At 43.1% G+C, this 17,319-nt stretch overlaps 1 protein-coding gene across 5 annotated transcripts in view; it reads right to left on the reverse strand.

Annotated features, from left to right (window-relative positions):
• LOC138754401 (paired box protein Pax-7) overlaps window positions 1-17,319 on the reverse strand; it is a 214,171-nt gene that overhangs the window by 185,716 nt on the left and 11,136 nt on the right. The window contains exons 1-2 of one of the 5 annotated variants that reach the window (XM_069918632.1): window positions 12,234-12,866; window positions 1,330-1,459 (exon numbers count right to left, since the gene is read on the reverse strand). The exons of 1 other annotated variant lie outside the window; for it this stretch is intronic. The gene's annotated coding sequence lies outside the window, so the exon portion shown is untranslated. Of the gene's footprint in view, window positions 1-1,329; window positions 1,460-12,233; window positions 12,867-12,894; window positions 12,979-17,319 lie in introns of those variants that run through there. 3 more of the 5 variants (XM_069918634.1, XM_069918631.1, XM_069918630.1) reach the window with 3 other exon arrangements.

A 17,319-nucleotide genomic window follows, 5' to 3' on the forward strand; every position in this document is an offset into this window, starting at 1 on the left:
TTATTTTAAGTAACATGGCTCCCAACTGAAGACAGACAGCAGTATCCCAGAAGCAGAAATGGAAGTAGTCAAATGAAGAATGTTACATAGTCAGAATTATACACCAGGCAAACAGGCCCTTTTGCACAACTCATTCACTCTGGTTAAGGAACTCATCCCATTGCCTGCATTTGGTAAGTTGACAATATCTCATATTTATCTATTATCCTGTCTAAATTTTAAACATTGTAATTGTACCTGGTTCAATAGCTACATCTGGCAACTCACTCCACAGACCATCCTCTGTGAAAAAAACTACCACCTCAGGACTCCTTTAATATTTTTCCCTATCATGTTAAATCTACGCAGTCCCCTTCCCTGGGAAGAAGACTGTGCCAGCCACCTTATCTATGCCCTTTATGATTTTAAATACCTCAGAAGGTCACCTTCAGCTTCCTATGCTTCCAGAGAAAACAAGCCCCACTCTATCTCATCCTTCCTTATTATTCAAGCTGCCCACAATGCTTCAAATGTGGTTTCACCAATGTCTTGTACCATTGTAGTATGATGCCCCGATGCGTACACTCCATCTCTGGCTGATGAAGACAACTGTACTAAATGCTGTCTCCTGTCTGGCTGTGTTGCCAGTATCAGGGAACTATGCACTTGTATCATTAGGTCTCACTGTTGCACAAAACTCTCCAGGGCCCTGCCTTTTCTTTGTGTAAGTTCTGCCCTGGTTTTAACATCCCAAAATGAAGCATCTCTCACTTATCCAAATTAAATTCCATCTGCTATTCCTTGGCCCACTTTTCCATTTGATCCTATTGTAATCTTAGATATCTTCCTTCCTTTACTGTCCACTATACTGGTCATTCTCAACCTTTTTAGCTATGGGTCTCTGGATTCTACGCAAAGTTTATGAGCACCCTCCCCTGTGAAGCAGTCAAGTTTAGTTGGTCTCTTCTTTACTTCTCTCCTACCTACATAAAAAATATTTAATGATTTCAATCCATGGCTTCCCTTAAATGTGCTGTGGTCCTCAGGGGAAGGGGATATATTGCCCCCATTGAGAATGGCTACACTATATCATCAATTATGTTGTCATCCACAAACTTAGCAACTATTCCAACTACGCTCTTATTCAATTTGTTAAAGTAAATGACAAACAGTGGAGCCAACGTCGCTCCCTACGGTACAGGTCTCCAATCTGAAAAACAACCTTCAGCTACCAACCTATGAGTCCTACCACTAAACCAATTTTGTATCCAATTGGTTAGCTTGCCCTGGATCACAAGTGATCTAACTTTCTGGACCAGCCTACTGTGCAGCATCTCGTCAAAGACCTACCTGTCTTGCCCTCATGAATCCTCTTTGACAATGACATTTGGAGAACTTCCTGTGCTGGCTTTTTGTCAGAAGTTTCAATGTGTCAACATCCTATCAGCACTGGAGTAAGATCTGATTTGACACTCATATCCTACATTAAAGGAGAAAGATGTATCACACATTTAACAGCCTTAGTACAGTATATCACAAGAAGTTTCGAGCCAAATCAAACATCAAAATAGGAAATGATCCCACAAACTGAGATACTGACCAGTTAACCTATTGTGGTTATTGTGAGGTATAGATATTGTCCAGGGTACTGTGAACAATTCACCAGCTCTGACAAATGGGATATTTTCTATTCTAAAGGGACAGATGGGACCTAATGACATCTGAAAAGCTGCACCCCCAGGATTTATAGGGTTTAGTCCTTGGAGTGGAAGCCAGAGCTACAGTCTTCTGATTCAAAGCTATACATGTCCCTACAGAAATTAACTTCTCATCTGAAATTAAAATGAAAAATCTGAATTGACAATAACATAATTCATAAGGACTACAAACCAACTTAGTAAAAGAATCCAAGCCTCTTTTCATGAAAATAAAGAACAAAATTTGACATCGATATACATAATAAGTTATGAGATCAAAGGTTCATCACGGATAAGAATGGTTCTGATCTATTCAAAATTGGATTGTAAATTATTTACAGTATGAAACAGGTTAATGGCCCAATAGATTCATGTTACTGTTTACACCAAACACAAGCCTTTCCACCCCTCTGCATTTCACCCTATCAATATGTCCTCCTACACCTTTCTCCCTTCCAATCTCCCATAAATTCATCCTGACTGTGTTTTATAATGTGTGATAGAAAACTCCGCATTTAAATTTCTCTCAGTATCAAATTTATTATATTTATTGCTGATAACCAGTTGGAGAAAAGGTCCCGACCCATTATGTTAACTGTCCATTCTCTCCATGGAGCTGCCTAACCTTTTGAGTGCCTCCAGCTTCTCATTGTTTGCTGCAGGGATCCTATTCAAACAGTTTATTCCATACTGGGCACTACATCTACTTGTCCAAGGACGTTCAAAAGGTCAAAAAGTGTTTAAAATTCTATTGGTTTACAACACACGAATATATACATATTTTAAAAATTGGAGTGAAAAATGGCACTTGAAAAGATTGGGGTATAAATGAATTGCCTCAAATTTCCCAACAGGCCTCCTCACTTTGTAAGATCAGGACTGGAAATTAGAAATGATAAAACTCAATTCATTTATAAATGAAAGATTTCCTGCAATAATTAGAGTCAGAAGATTCATATTACAAGAATTCATAATTGCTACATTAGAATTGCAGCAATGGCCATCTATATAAACAATTGGGTCTCAATCAGATTATTTTTTGAGTCTGTGGGAGGCTTGGCAAAGATGACCAGGAAATGCTACCTAAAGTTGATGAATTCTTGAAGCGGGTTAGTGTCGCAGTATGGGAGATTTGGAAGTGATTAGCCACATTGTAAGATTTGCTGCTTCACGTTCACTGGTCTTTTTCCCCAGAGTTAAGCTGTTACTGAATGATTTCATTATTATTCTGTTGTAGGACTGTGGAATCAGAACATTTACAACAAAGACCATTCAGGTCATCATGTCTGTGTCACTCCAAGGAGAGCTACCCAATCTAATCTACCTTCCAGCAGTGGACCCATGACCCTGCACACTCTTTAAATTCTTATCCACATTCTCATGCTCCAATGAGATTTGTGCCTCTCCCAACCAAACAGGCAATGAATTGCAGATCTCTAACACCATCTGGGTGAAAACATTTCCCCTCATCTACCCTACAATCCTTCCACCAATTAGTTTAAATCCATCTTACATCTTTCGTTTTTTACTATGTTTCCAAGGGGAATGATTTTATCTGTTCCCCTCATTTTATATCTGAATTAAATTACTCCTCAGCTTCCTTGTTCTAAAGAAAATAGACTGAGCCGAACCAATATTTGTTCATTGTTAAAAATTTTCATCCTTAAAGATCGCCAATGTAGTGTCTTCTGTGTAGTCACATTCTTCCTGCAAGTATGCAGCACTTTTGTATAGAGTTCTGGCACAAGTGCCTTGCTCTTTGTACTTGAAAAAAACACACAAATGCTGGAGAAACTCAGCAGTTCAAACTCCAGCATTTGTGTGTTTATTCACTTAACCACGGTGTCAACAGGATCCTGTGTTTTACCTCTGTTCTTTGTACTTAAAGCCTTCAGGGATCAAATCAAGAGAACAGAACAACAGGAAATAGAAGTAGGCCATCTTGCCCATCGAACCTGCTCAATAAGACCCCCATGTCTGATCTGATGATAGGCTCATTTTCACCCACCTGCCTTTTCTTTATATCCCTTACTTCCCCTACTATGTAAAAATCTATTCAACCTTATCTTAAATATATTTACTGAGGTAGCTTCCACTGCCAGCTGGCAGCAAATTCCATAGATTCACCACTCTCTGGGAAAAGCAGTTCCTCATCTCCATCCTAAATCTATTACCCTGAATCTTGAGGTTATGTCGCCTAGTTCTAGTCTCCCCCACAAATGAAAACAACAACTTACCAACCTCTATTTTACCAATGCCTTTCATAATTTTATACATTTCTTTAATATCCCCTCTTATTCTTCTAAATTCCACCGAGTATAGTCCCAGACGACTCAATGTCTCCTCATCAGATAATCCCCTCATCTCTGGAATCAATTTGGTGAATCTTCTCTGCACCACCTCCAAATGAGACTAGAACTGCATACAGTACTCCAGAAGCGGCCTCACTGGTTACTTGTACAGTTGAGGCATATCCACCCTTCTCTTAAATTCAAACCCTCAAGCAATGAAAGCCAACAATTCATTTGCCTTCTTGACAGCTTGCTGCACCTGCAAACTAACCTTTTGTGATTCATGCACAAGCACTCCCAAATTCTTCTGCATGGAAGCATCCTGCAATTGCTTGCTATTTAAATAATAATCTGATCTTCCCAAAGCTAACCTCACATTCACTTAACCTACTGTATCTATATATCTCTGCAGACTCTCCATATCTCTGCACAATTTGCTTTTCCATTCAATTTAGTGTCATCAGCAAACTTAGATACACTACATTCCGTCCCCACTTCTAGATCATTACTGTTTTTTTTTTCATCATGAGCAATTATGGGCCCAGCACTGACCCCTGTGGTATTCTGCTCACTACTGATTACCAGTCAGAAAAACACCCCTGAATCCCAACTTTCTGCTTCAGAGAGATCAAGTGAAAGCTATAGAGACTGTATCATATGTTTCATCTTTCCAACTAAATGATTAATCAGTATAATATGGAGAGATTGATCAGGCTGGGTTTATTTTCTCTAATGTGGATGCTGAGGGGGTGACCTAATAGAAGTACACACATATAATGAGAGAGATAGGTTAGATGATAAGAATATTTCCCTTGAATGTGGGTATCTAAAACAAAAGGGCAAAGATATAGGGTGAGAGGAAGGAGGTTTAGAAAGAACTGATGGGAACTTTTTTCCAAATTTCAATTTACAAACAGACAGAACCGTGATATAGCCTTATCCTCTCCATCCTGTCCTATTAGAGAATGACACCTCAATTCACCAGCCTGTTATTCACTGACTTCAGCTTGGCATTTAATACAATCATACCCCAGAGGCTCATGGCGAAGCTGTCCTCATTGGGACACAACACCCCTCTCTGTAACTGAATTCTGCAGTCTATCTGGGTTAGAAGCAGAACGTCAAGCACTGTCACGCTGAGCACCTCAGGGCAGTGTGCTCAGCCCACTCTTGTTTACTCTACTGACCCGAGTGCAACATCAGATCTAGCTTAAACAGAGTCATCACGTTTCCAGGTGGCACGACAGAGAAGAGGTGGAAAATGTCGTGAAATGGTGTAAAAATAACAACCTGAGTCTCAACATGAATAAGACGATGGAGATGAGTGTGTACCAGGAGGACCAGGGATGACCATCCTCCACTACACATTAATAGATTGATAGTGGAGAGGGCAGAGAGCACCAAGTTCCTTATAGTCCACTTAAGAAGTATCCTATCCTGGACACACATCTCCTTACTTCTCAGGGAGGTGCAACAGTGACTACTTCCTGAGAAGACTGAGGCGAGCAACACTACTGGCCACCATCCTATCAACTTTCTAAAGGAACTCTATTGAGAGTGTCGTGGCTGGCTGCATCCAGTAATGTGACAGTTACTAGAGAGCATTTGGATTGGAGGTCAATCCACAGAACCATAAGAGTGGCAGAGAGGATCCCTGGGGTCTCCCTCCCCCTCATCGATGGGATTTATCAGATTGATGTCTAAAGAGGGCTTTCAAAATCAGTGAGGATCCCTACCACCCGCACACAGCTTCTTTTAGCTCCCATCAGAAAAGAGATACAGGAGTATCAGAGCCAGAACCACGAGGCTGAGAAACAACTTCTTCCCAAAGGCAGTGAGACTGATGAACTGCTCATATAAACCCTCCATGATTGAACTATTTATTTAGCAATAATATTTATTTATTTTAATATTTGTATATCTACTGCACATACACATCATTGTCTGTATGTGTGTAACGTCTGCATGTGTGTTTGAATGTATTGCACCAAAGAAAGGAGAACACTGTTTCATTGGCTTATACTTGTACATTCGTATGATTGTCAATCCCCCATTTAACAAAGAAATAGAAAAGTTGCAGAACCATTCCACCCATTGTCATCAGAGATTGCACGGAATTATGTTTGGCACCTGTAATCATAGGTCAGGTGAGATGACGAGTGATAACACTGTCATTTTAATAATTCTTTTGCAGAATTGCAGCCTCAACATATTCGTAACTAGTTGGTGTGTTAACTGAAGCTTATCAAGTCCAAGTTACTAAATATCCTACTGACATTTGGATGAGGATTGATGGGTGGCTCAGTTAGCATAGCAATTAGCACAACGCTGTTACAGTGCAGTGCCATCAATTGGGATAGGGGTTAGAATCAGTAATAAGTTGTATGTTCTCTTTGTGTCTGCATGGGTTTCCTCCCACTGTTTGAAATGTACTGGAGGGTTTGTAGGTTAATTGGTTCTAACTGTATATGTAAAAGTAATTTTTTAAAAAATTGATGAATCTGTATGAATGGTCTAAAAGGATCTGAAGAAGTCATGTCTGGCACAGAACAATAACAATCATGGTATGGAGACCAATGGCATGGGAATGGTAGGTCCAACAATGAATAAAAACTGCATTAGTCAGGGAATTGATTAAATAATTGGACAGTGTTAATCAGTGATCTGGGGTGGCCAATAAGAAATGATGTTTTGTTCTTATTACATTAACTTTCCACTTGTGGAATCAACTGCATCTGAATGAGCAGGTACCACAATGAGTTGTTAATGAGCTTATGATCAGGTGGTGAGTACCAGGATGTTTCTGATTCAATGTGTCACTTGGGGGAATGTTTATTTCTGAGTGCCACTCGGAAAAAGTGCATGCTTTGCTTATTATTTACTTTCATACGCTTTCAATAGTCCTCATCCTCATATAAATATATCAGAGAATGACCATGAGCTGATGCCTTCAGTGCCTCAAATTAACTACCTGAAACCCCTCACCCAGTGAGTCAATTCTTTAGGGGAGGAGGTTAGTGCCTTCAGGCACCATAGAGAGATGGGGAAGGGTTTGAAATTTGTGAAGTTGCTGCAAAATGAAACGGAAATAATTTGTCAAGTTTAGAGGAGTGTTTACACAATGGCTCAAACCGAGCCTATAACTGGGCATAATTACAGTATTCTGAGGGTCCCAGGTGTTAGTATTGGCTGGGCCCCAAGGGAGGTGCAAAATGACTCACTGAATGACAAGTCCTGACAGTTGTGATGTTGTGATGGGCAACAAATAAACTGGTTAGAAGGAGGATTCTGTCTCTTGAACTCTGGGGAACGTTGGAGAGTGCATGGCAGATTAATTTTCTGTTCTCAAATTCAGAGAAGATGCTTCAGTAAAGTAAATGAAACAGATACTAACTTTTATTTAAGAGTACCACATATCTACCTCATTCGTTAATAATTAATTTTGTGCAGCACATTTCAAAAGGCAGTTGGTCCTTCTTTAAGGAATTGCTGGAGGGAGGAGATGGATTCTAAAGCCTGTTTCAAACATCTGTTTGAGACCAAAAATCACAAAGATTGAGCATGGGCAATGCTGCTGTTAATAATATATTGTACTCCTAATTTTTGGCATGAGATGTATTGGGAAAGGATAACACAAGGCAATTTGTACCACAGTATCCCTTAGTATGTCCTTAATCTAGAAAGCTCTCCACTGGCCACCGAGACAGAGGTGCACCAAAGAAGAGGTACAAGGACTGCTTAAAGAAATCTCTTGGTGCCTGCCACATTGACCTCCGCCAGTGGGCTGATATCACCTCCAACCGTGCATCTTGACGCTTCACAGTTCGGCGGTAAGCAACCTCCTTTGAAGAAGACCGCAGAGCCCACCTCACTGACAAAAGACAAAGGAGGAAAACTCAACACCCAGCCCCAACCAAGCAATTTTCCCTTGCAACCGCTGCAACCGTGCCTCCCTGTCCTGCATCGGACTTGTCAGTCACCAACGAGCCTGCAGCAGACGTGGACATATCCCTCCATAAATCTTCGTCCACGAAGCCAAGCCAAAGAAAGAATCTAGAAAGGTCCATAAACAAGGAAAGCAAGAATTCTAACCAAGCAGGCAGCTTTTCAACAACCAGTGGAGGTATAGCAGAATATAAAAAAAGGAATTTTAGAGAGTGTGACCTTCATTTCGGAATATAAAACTTGACACACAAGCTTTCCAGGTCTCTGGGGAACAATTCAAAGTGTGAGAAAGTCTAAAACCTGTCCTGCTATGAGTTGTGGGCCAAACAAATTCCAAAAATCCCACAAGGACTATCGGCTAGGCAATGACATCATTACCTGGACTCACCAACTTACAAATCATATTCCAAACATGGATCCGCTGTCTGATTAATTCTTTGTTAAATTATATTTCCAGGATCACAAGCACAAAAACTTAATTCTGTTCAGGATTTTAATGAGGTCTGTACCAGTTCTTATATGTACAGCACTTTGAAGTTGAGTCTCCGGATTAATGTACCATCCTTTTAACAGCCTCTCTGAAAGAATGAAGCAAATCTTTCCTTTTAAGACCTTGCAAAAAGATCAAAAATCTGCAGCTTCTCTACTAAACCAATACCAGCCAATCTGGTTACTGTTAATGCAAAATCACCAGTCAGATAGAGATGAAAGGCTAAATCAGCTAGGACAGTATGGTTCAATCACTGTCCTGTCCATATTGGGTCAGTTGAACACAGCTGAACAAATGACTGTAGTTCTACCAAATCTTCCACATTCCTAACATTGGCAACAAGGTGTGTAGTTAATTTGTCACTCCATACTCTGCTATCAATTATCAAATAAAATAGTGTTATTCTACGAAATTAATAAATCAATAACTGGACACTAGGTGAGGTGTATACACCCTAGCTGCGCTACATCCTGTCCACATAGCCTTCAAATATTTGATTCCCCGGGTTAAGCAATAAGAATGGCTTCTTGTGTGTGATACGTACCCACTGTGTTGGAAATGTACCCCAGTGTCAGCCACTTCTAGAGGGAAGGCTATCTGAAATTTTTCAGAGAGGACCTGAATCCCAGTGAGAACCAGTAACTTCAGGAGAAGGGAGTAAACCCACATATTGCTAGAACGTGGAAAGATACAAATATGATTGATATTAATAGATGGTATAATGAGATGAAATATTGTTTAATAATGGAAAAAATTACTTATGGTTCGCATGATAATTAATTTTTAAATTAATAAGTGGTTGTTATACTCAGAATATTTACATTTCAATTTATATTGATTAGATTTTAATATGTATATTTAACTTTTTCTTTAATATTCTTTCTTTATGGCTCTCCTTAGGAGAGTTGGCTGAAGGGTGGGTGGGGGGCATCTTTTCTTTTTTTTCTATATATAAGAGACAGCAACTTCCCAGTAAGGGTCAGCTCTTTCATAAGAAGAGACATAAAGTATATAAGTGTTGACTTCTTCAAGAGAGGATTGATCCAGAATTCAGTGAGTGTATGCATCACCAAGTACAATATTGCTTAGCATTTGCAAGTACTTACAGGAATAAAGAAAAACATTATTTCTATTGTAATAACCCGAAGCAGCAAATTCTTGATACTGCTCTGAATGCACCATAAAACTGACGCTGAAATCCTTGCTGTTATTACTTCTACTACTAACAAATCTCTCAAAAGTTCTATACCTCTGGCCACCTGCGGTTGACCAATCAACCTAAAATATAGCCTCAGGAACTATCTTAGATCACGGGACATCAATTTGAAATCTTTCATAATTCAGAAATAATTCTCATAATGACAGCAAGGAATAGATTAATAAGAAAGACTGAAAACAAGAAAGAATTAAATAAATAATCAACCAAAAATTAAAGGGTTTCCTCTTTTTTTTGGTGGACCTGGCGAAATTTCATTAAAGCAGTGAAATTTAGGAGGGCAGATTGAAACTGGGCAGACTGCATAAGATACTTGCCAGAGAAGAGGTGGTTTCACAGGAGGAAACCAGAAAAGACCATAGCATGTTCTGCCCATCAACAATCACTAGGGACAACTGACAAAGATTGTTTTCAGAAGAGCATCATGGTTTTTTAAATCTTTATGTTTTGTCCACTGATTTTCTTCTCCCCCCCCCCCCCCCCCCACCCCACCTCATGTCTTAATGGTACTGATATCTCATTTGGGTTATGGTCACCTTCTGATCTCCTTCCTGCCCAAAGCATTGGTCTTGTATCTTTATATTTTGCTACGGCTCCTAGAACGCTTCCACCAGCGTTGTCTCCGCTCCATCCTCAACATCCATTGGAGCGCTCACACCCCTAATGTCGAGGTACTCGAGATGGCAGAGGTCGACAGCATCGAGTCCACGCTGCTGAAGATCCAGCTGCGCTGGATGGGTCACGTCTCCAGAATGGAGGACCATCGCCTTCCCAAGATCGTATTATATGGCGAGCTCTCCACTGGCCACCGTGACAGAGGTGCACCAAAGAAAAGGTACAAGGACTGCCTAAAGAAATCTCTTGGTGCCTGCCACATTGACCACCGCCAGTGGGCTGATAACGCCTCAAACCGTGCATCTTGGCGCCTCACAGTTTGGCGGGCAGCAGCCTCCTTTGAAGAAGACCGCAGAGCCCACCTCACTGACAAAAGGCAAAGGAGGAAAAACCCAACACCCAACCCCAACCAACCAATTTTCCCTTGCAACCGCTGCAATCGTGTCTGCCTGTCCCGCATCGGACTGGTCAGCCACAAACGAGCCTGCAGCTGACGTGGACTTTTTACCCCCTCCATAAATCTTCGTCCGCGAAGCCAAGCCAAAGAAAGATAAAGTACACAGTTTGATCTGTTGAGTTTCTCCAGCATTGTGTTTTTATTTCTAACATGGTAAAGGTGGTTTTGGTATTGATAAGAACTCTTTATTTCTCTATTATCAAATTCGATCTTTGGTAAAATGCATGTTTGGTAGAGATATGATTTTACCTAAAATGACTACATTTGAGACCATATATTTCATCTATGTATCAAATATTACAGGATGATATGGATAAAAAGAGTTGGGATAGATCTAAAATTAAATGGTAAGTGGATATTGGCTTTATTTTTTCTGAAGATGATTGGTTAGATATCTGTTATGATAGTGTAACTAGATTGATAAATGTATGTTATGCAATGATTAATTACAATTTTTTACATCAATTATATTTGACACCTGAAAAATTTAAAAAGTATGGTTTTCATGAATCAGATTTGTGTTTTTGATGTGGTGATACGGTTGGAACTTTTTTTCATGCTGTTTGGTCATGTATACATATACAATCTTTTTGGAAGAAAATTCAATCTTATTTAGAATACCTGTATAAGATTAAAATAGTTTTAGATCCAACAGTATTTTTATTGGATAGTTTGCAACTTCTGAAAGGTTTGGGATTAGATAAGTTTCAGCTTGCTTTATCCGTAGCGAAAAAAATGTATTGCTAGTACGTGGAAAGATACAAATATGATTGATATTAATAGATGGTATAATGAGATGAAATATTGTTTAATAATGGAAAAAATTACTTATGGTTCACATGATAATTAATTTTTAAATTAATAAGTGGTTGTTATACTCAGAATATTTACATTTCAATTTATATTGATTAGATTTTAATATGTATATTTAACTTTTTCTTTAATATTCTTTCTTTATGGCTCTCCTTAGGAGAGTTGGCTGAAGGGTGGGGGGGGGGTCTTTTCTTTTTTTTTCTATATATAAAAAAAGTTAATGTTTAATTGCTGCATATGTCATATATTATTTTGTTTTTTGAACGAATAAATAAAGTTTTTAAAAAAATAACATGGTAAAGGTAAAAGTTCCATTATTGTTCTGTAATACTACATTTGGAATGTAACATACATGAAATTCTTTATCTTTTGTCAAATGTAAGGCAGACAGAGAGTTGCCACTTTGTCCAGCACCCCTCACAGAAACCTACAGCACCTGGTGTTCCTAGACAGTCTACCCTCCAAGTACTGACCAGGCCCGTGTCTGTAGACTTTTGTGTGTTACTCCTCTTCTCTGGATCAAACTCCCCATTCTTGCTGGTAATGAGCCTCCATGTGAATCCAGTCCTAAACCACGTGGTTAGCCCTTTATTGCCTTCTGAACCGGCCGTGTAGGTCAATCAGTTAAAAAGTGAAAGGAATTACATACGAGCAGGTGGCCAAATAAAATGACAAAAAGCAATACATTTTATATTTTCAGGATTGAATAGAAAACAAGCCAGATACTCACCATCAGACTCCTCAGTTATAAACTCAATCAGGGACAATTTAAAGACCTTGTAGTGCTGGACACAGCCACGAAAGACTCAGGCACCACATTGAAAGCCGTTAATGACTGTTTTTATTCAAATTCAGCGCGCGCCCTTTTAAGAGCAGCATGAGCTCAGTCACCTCGTGCATTGTGACATCATAATCACTGCCTCAGGCGCGTGCTGGGCAGGAGACTTGAGGCAGGGAGAAAACCCCGACAGCACCATCTTCCCATGGCTGCCCCGCCAAGTGGCGTTACACGCCATGAGAAAGTGCGCTGCCACACAACCATCCCGCTTGGGCGGGCAGCCCCGACGATTGGGCATGGCCGTCTGCACCGGCTGTGATAGGTCTAAGTGCGCCGCCTTCAAATGGTCCACGGTGAAAAATTTGTGCTTACTCCCTATGTCCAAAGTGAAAGTCCTGCTGGACCACTGGAGGTCCTTGTATGGACCTTCATATGGGCATTGTAAAGGTGCCATATGTGGGCTGCACCGAACAAATACGAATTCTGCCAAATCCAGCTCTTTGGGACGATGTGTCAGCTGGATGCCATGATGCAAGGGAGGCGGGGGGGATAGCGAGGATAGTTTCTTATGGAGATCTGCCAAAAGGTTCACATGCTCGGACAAAGAACTCACCGGGCAACGAGAGCGGCACGCCATAGACCAGTTCCGCAGAAGACGTCTGTAGGTCCTCCTTGGGTGCTGTTCTGATGCTGAGGAGGACCCAGGGCAGGTCGTCTGTCCAGCCTGGGGCAGTGAGGCAAGCCATGAAGGCGGATTTCATATGATGATGAAACTTCTCCACCAAACCATTTGCTTGCGGGTGGTAGGCTGTGGTTTGGTGGAGTTTAACCCCCAAGAAGTTTGCCAGCTGAGCCCAGAGCGCGGAGGTGAACTGGGCACCCCTGTCACTGGTGATGTGCGCTAAGACTCTGAACCCAGCGATCCAATGACTGACTAGGTTCCTGGCGCACGTCTCTGCGAAAGCTTCTTTGTTAGAAATGGCCTCTGGCCATCTCGTGGTCCATACTATTGTGAGAAGGTAGCGCGCTTCTCTGGACACCAGCAGGGGGCTTATGATGTCAACGTGGATGTGCTGAAATCTCCGTACCACTGGGTCGAATTGCTGGATTTGGGCCTGTGTACCTTGGAGGCCTGGCATCTGGTGCAGTTCCTTGCCATCTTGGCCACCTCCTTTTTGAGCCTGTACAACACAAACCGCTCTGCCACCATTCGCACCAAAGTGGGATAGGCCATGGACTAAGCTGAAAACCCTTGACCTCCACTGCGGTGGGACTACCAGGCGCGGTGAGCCAGTGGAGACATCACAGAGCAGCGTGTCCGGGCTGTTGGGCAACTGAATGTCCTGGAGCTTGAGGCCAGAGATGGCGGTCCAGACAGTCTGCGTCTCTGTGTCCAGCTTCTGGGCCTATGCCAACTGTGTGTAGTCAAGGTCGGGGGGAAGAGCGTTGATTGCCAGATGAGAGAGCGCATCCGCCATGACGTTGTCTTTGCCTGCCCTGTGCCAGATGTCGGTGGTGAACTCTGATACGTAGGAGAGGTGGCGTTGCTGGTGAGCTGACCAAGGACCTTTGGCCATCGCGCGTGCCTGTGTGAGGGGTTTGTGGTCTGTGAACACCATGAAGGGCCTGCCCTCCAGAAAATATCGAAAGTACCAGATGGCCAGGTACAGTGCCAGGAGCTCCCAGTCGAAAGCGCTGTACTTGAGCTCCGGCAAGCGCAGTGGGCACTACTGTCCATTTAGCCACTGCTCGAGTACACCCCCTACTGCCTTGGGTGAGGCGTCCTCCGAGAGCACCGTGTGTGCCTCTGGGCGTGGGCGAGGGCATCCTTTATTGCGGCAAAAGCTGTCTCTGCCTCCTCTGATCAATTCAGGACTTTCTCCTTAGTGATGATCAACGCGAACAGCAGTTGCATGGTGGAGGCGGTGCCGGGGATGAACCGATTATAAAAATTCACCATCCCCACCGACTCCTGCAGGCCCTTGAGGGTGGTTGGCTTGGGGAACCGCTGGACGGCCGTGACCTTCTCTGGCGCCGGGGCAGCACCTGCTGCCGAGATGGTATGCCCCAGGAACTGCAGCATCTCCTTGCTGAACTGGAACTTGGCCACGTTGACCGTGAGGCCAAACTCCACCAGTCGGGCAAACAGGGTACGGAAGTGGGCCTTGTGCTCTTCATGGTTGCGGCTGGCGATAAGGATATCATCCAAGTAGATAAACACAAAGTCCGAGTACCTATCCACTGCGTTAATGAGGCACTGAAAAGTCTGGGACCCGTTCTTGAGGCTGAAAGGCATACGCAGGAATTCAAAGAGGCCAAAAGGGGTGATGATCACAGTCTTGCCGATGTATTTGGGGTGGAGCGGGATCTGATGATACCCCCGCACCAGATCGACCTTGGAGAAGACTTGCGCGCTGTGGAGATTAGCCAAGAAGTCTTGAATTTGTGGAATCGAGTACCTGTCCGGTGTGGTCACGTTGTTCAAATGCCGATAATCGCCGCAGGGTCTCCAGCCCCTGGAGGATTTGGGTACCGTATGGAGTGGGGATGCCCAGGCACTGTCCAAGTGACGGATGATCCCCAACTCCTGCAACCAGGAAAACTCCTCCTTTACCAGCTGCAGCTTCTAGGGTGGAAGTCGTCTGGGCTTTGCATGCAGCAGGGGGCCCTGCGTGGAGATATGGTGGTAAGGTGGTGCTGAATCATGGTTGAAGGATGGCGGGGAACTCATGGAGTATGTTTGAATACTCATCCCTGGAAGTGGTGATGGCAGTGATCTCAGGACTGCAGGCGTTTGTGGCATCCAGGGACACTGAATGGAAGGTGCGAGCGCTGACCAGCCTCTTGCCCTTCATGTAAACCAATAGTCCGTGTGCCCTCAGGAGGTCGGCCCCTAACAACACAGTACCCACTGAAGCTAACACTAACCCAGTGGAATTTTTCTTTCCCGATCTGGATCTGCGCCCTGTGGGTACTGAAGGTCTTGATGGCAGAACCGTTGGCTGCCCGCAGGGTGGGACCACGAGATTGGGTGTGTGTCTCAAGGGCGGTGAGGAGCAGGACGCTCAGCTCCGCTCCTGTGTCCACCATGAAATGTCGGCCAGTGGACTTGTAGGTAACGTGAAGGAGGCTGTCCATGTGGCCAGCCGTCGTAGCCATCAACAGTGGCTGGCCAGATTTTTTCCCCTGGTAGTCACACGGTTGTCAGCTCTTGCGCTCCCCAGCGCTGATGGTAAAAGCACCAGCTTGTGCTTGGGACAGTGTTGCGGACGGCTGGCTCTTGGCCGCGCAACCTGAGGTCTGCTTCATTCTCCCTCATGGTGCGCCAGAGGGTGTCTGCTCGGACTGTGACTTGGCATGGATCTATGAAGTCCTCATCCACCAGGAGGTTGGATATCCCTGGGTATCTGCTTGAGGAAGATCTGATGGAATAGGAGACAAGGTTTGTGATCCTCCGCCAGCGCCAGCATCTCGTCCATTAGGGCCGATGGTGTGCAGTCCCCAAGCCCGTCGAGGTGCAGGAGCCTGGAGGCATGCTGGTGAGGGGAGAGCCCGAAAGTCCCAAGGAGCATGTTCTTGAGGACAGGATATTTACCCTCGGCTGGTGGGTTGTGTAATAGAACATCCACCCTGGCTGCCGTTTCTTCGTCCAGCACGCTCACGACATGGTAGAACATCGTGGCGTCTGCTGAAATGTTCCTCAGTTGAAACTGTGTCTCTGCCTGCCCGAACCACATACATGGGCGATGGGTCCAGAAGGGGGGCAGTTTGATGGCAATGGCGTTGATCTCTGCCGGATCCATGTTCTTGAGACCAGAGAGGTGTCTGGGTTCAGCGGGGTCACCAATGTAGTGCTGGACACAGCCAAGAAAGTCTCAGCCACCACATTGAAAGTTGTTAATGACTGTTTTTATTCAAATTCAGTGCGCGCCCTTTTAAGGGCAGCATGAGCTCAGTCACCTCGTGCATTGTGACATCATAATCACTGCCCCAGGCAGCGCTGGGCAGGAGAATTGAGGCAGGGAGAAAACCCTGACAGCGCCATCTTCCCATGGCTGCCCCGCCACGTGGGGTTACACGTGGGGCCGGTTCGCCATGAGAGAGTGTGCCGCCACAGACTTTTACTTTGCACTTCAATGTTTTTCTCTCTCTGTACCGCATAGTCATTTATTTATAGTTCTTTATTTGTTACATGGGTACATGGTGTAGTTTTTTTGCACTGCCAATAGGTGGTAATTCTACCTTGACTTCAGGAAAAAGAATCTCAGGGTTGTATGCAATGTCATGTATGCACTCTGACAATAAATCTGAAATCTTTATTGGGCTCCTGTCACTTTCTAGCTTGGGATGGGTGTTCTCATTCTAAATCATACAACTCTATCCTTCAGAAATATAATTTATTGCATAATCAGACAAAATAAATGGAATGTACTCGAAATATTAGAAACATACTGAAAACATTCCAGAAAAAAATCTGGCCATAAAGGAAGAATACCATAGAAAGAAAGATTCTTGGAGATATGAGTTCATAGGTTATGGGTATTTTATAGTTATTATTTGAAGTGCTAGTTGAGAATATGAGAAAAGTAGATACTTTCCATTTCTGCTCAGATGAATGAAACCCAAACATAAAATTTGGATCACTTCTGGATTTCGCAGCTCGGGTGCTAATGAATGTGATTAGAGGTGTAAAATTGAAGATGGTGGTAACTGGGACTTGGTCCCATCCATCACATTCACTCAAAGTAAAGGGTTTTGCATGATGTACAAATAGATCTGACAGTGATATCTTCCTGATAACTATTACAAATAGCTTAATAATTGAAAGAAGCTCCTTTCTTGTTCTCCCCCAGAGATCATTGTACTGCTGTCATCTCACAGTATACTGTCAGGAAAATTATCCAGCAGCCAGTGAAAATTAAAATGGGGATACATTTTTTTGGCAAGCCATTTCTTTCTGTGGAGATGGAAGAATTACGTCTTAACAGCTTGAGCATAGGTACAGCATGATTTAAAATTAACTCCCTGAAGAAAAAGC

Source organism: Narcine bancroftii, chromosome 2, assembly GCF_036971445.1.
Source record: "Narcine bancroftii isolate sNarBan1 chromosome 2, sNarBan1.hap1, whole genome shotgun sequence".
In the NCBI taxonomy this organism is placed as follows: domain Eukaryota; kingdom Metazoa; phylum Chordata; class Chondrichthyes; order Torpediniformes; family Narcinidae; genus Narcine; species Narcine bancroftii.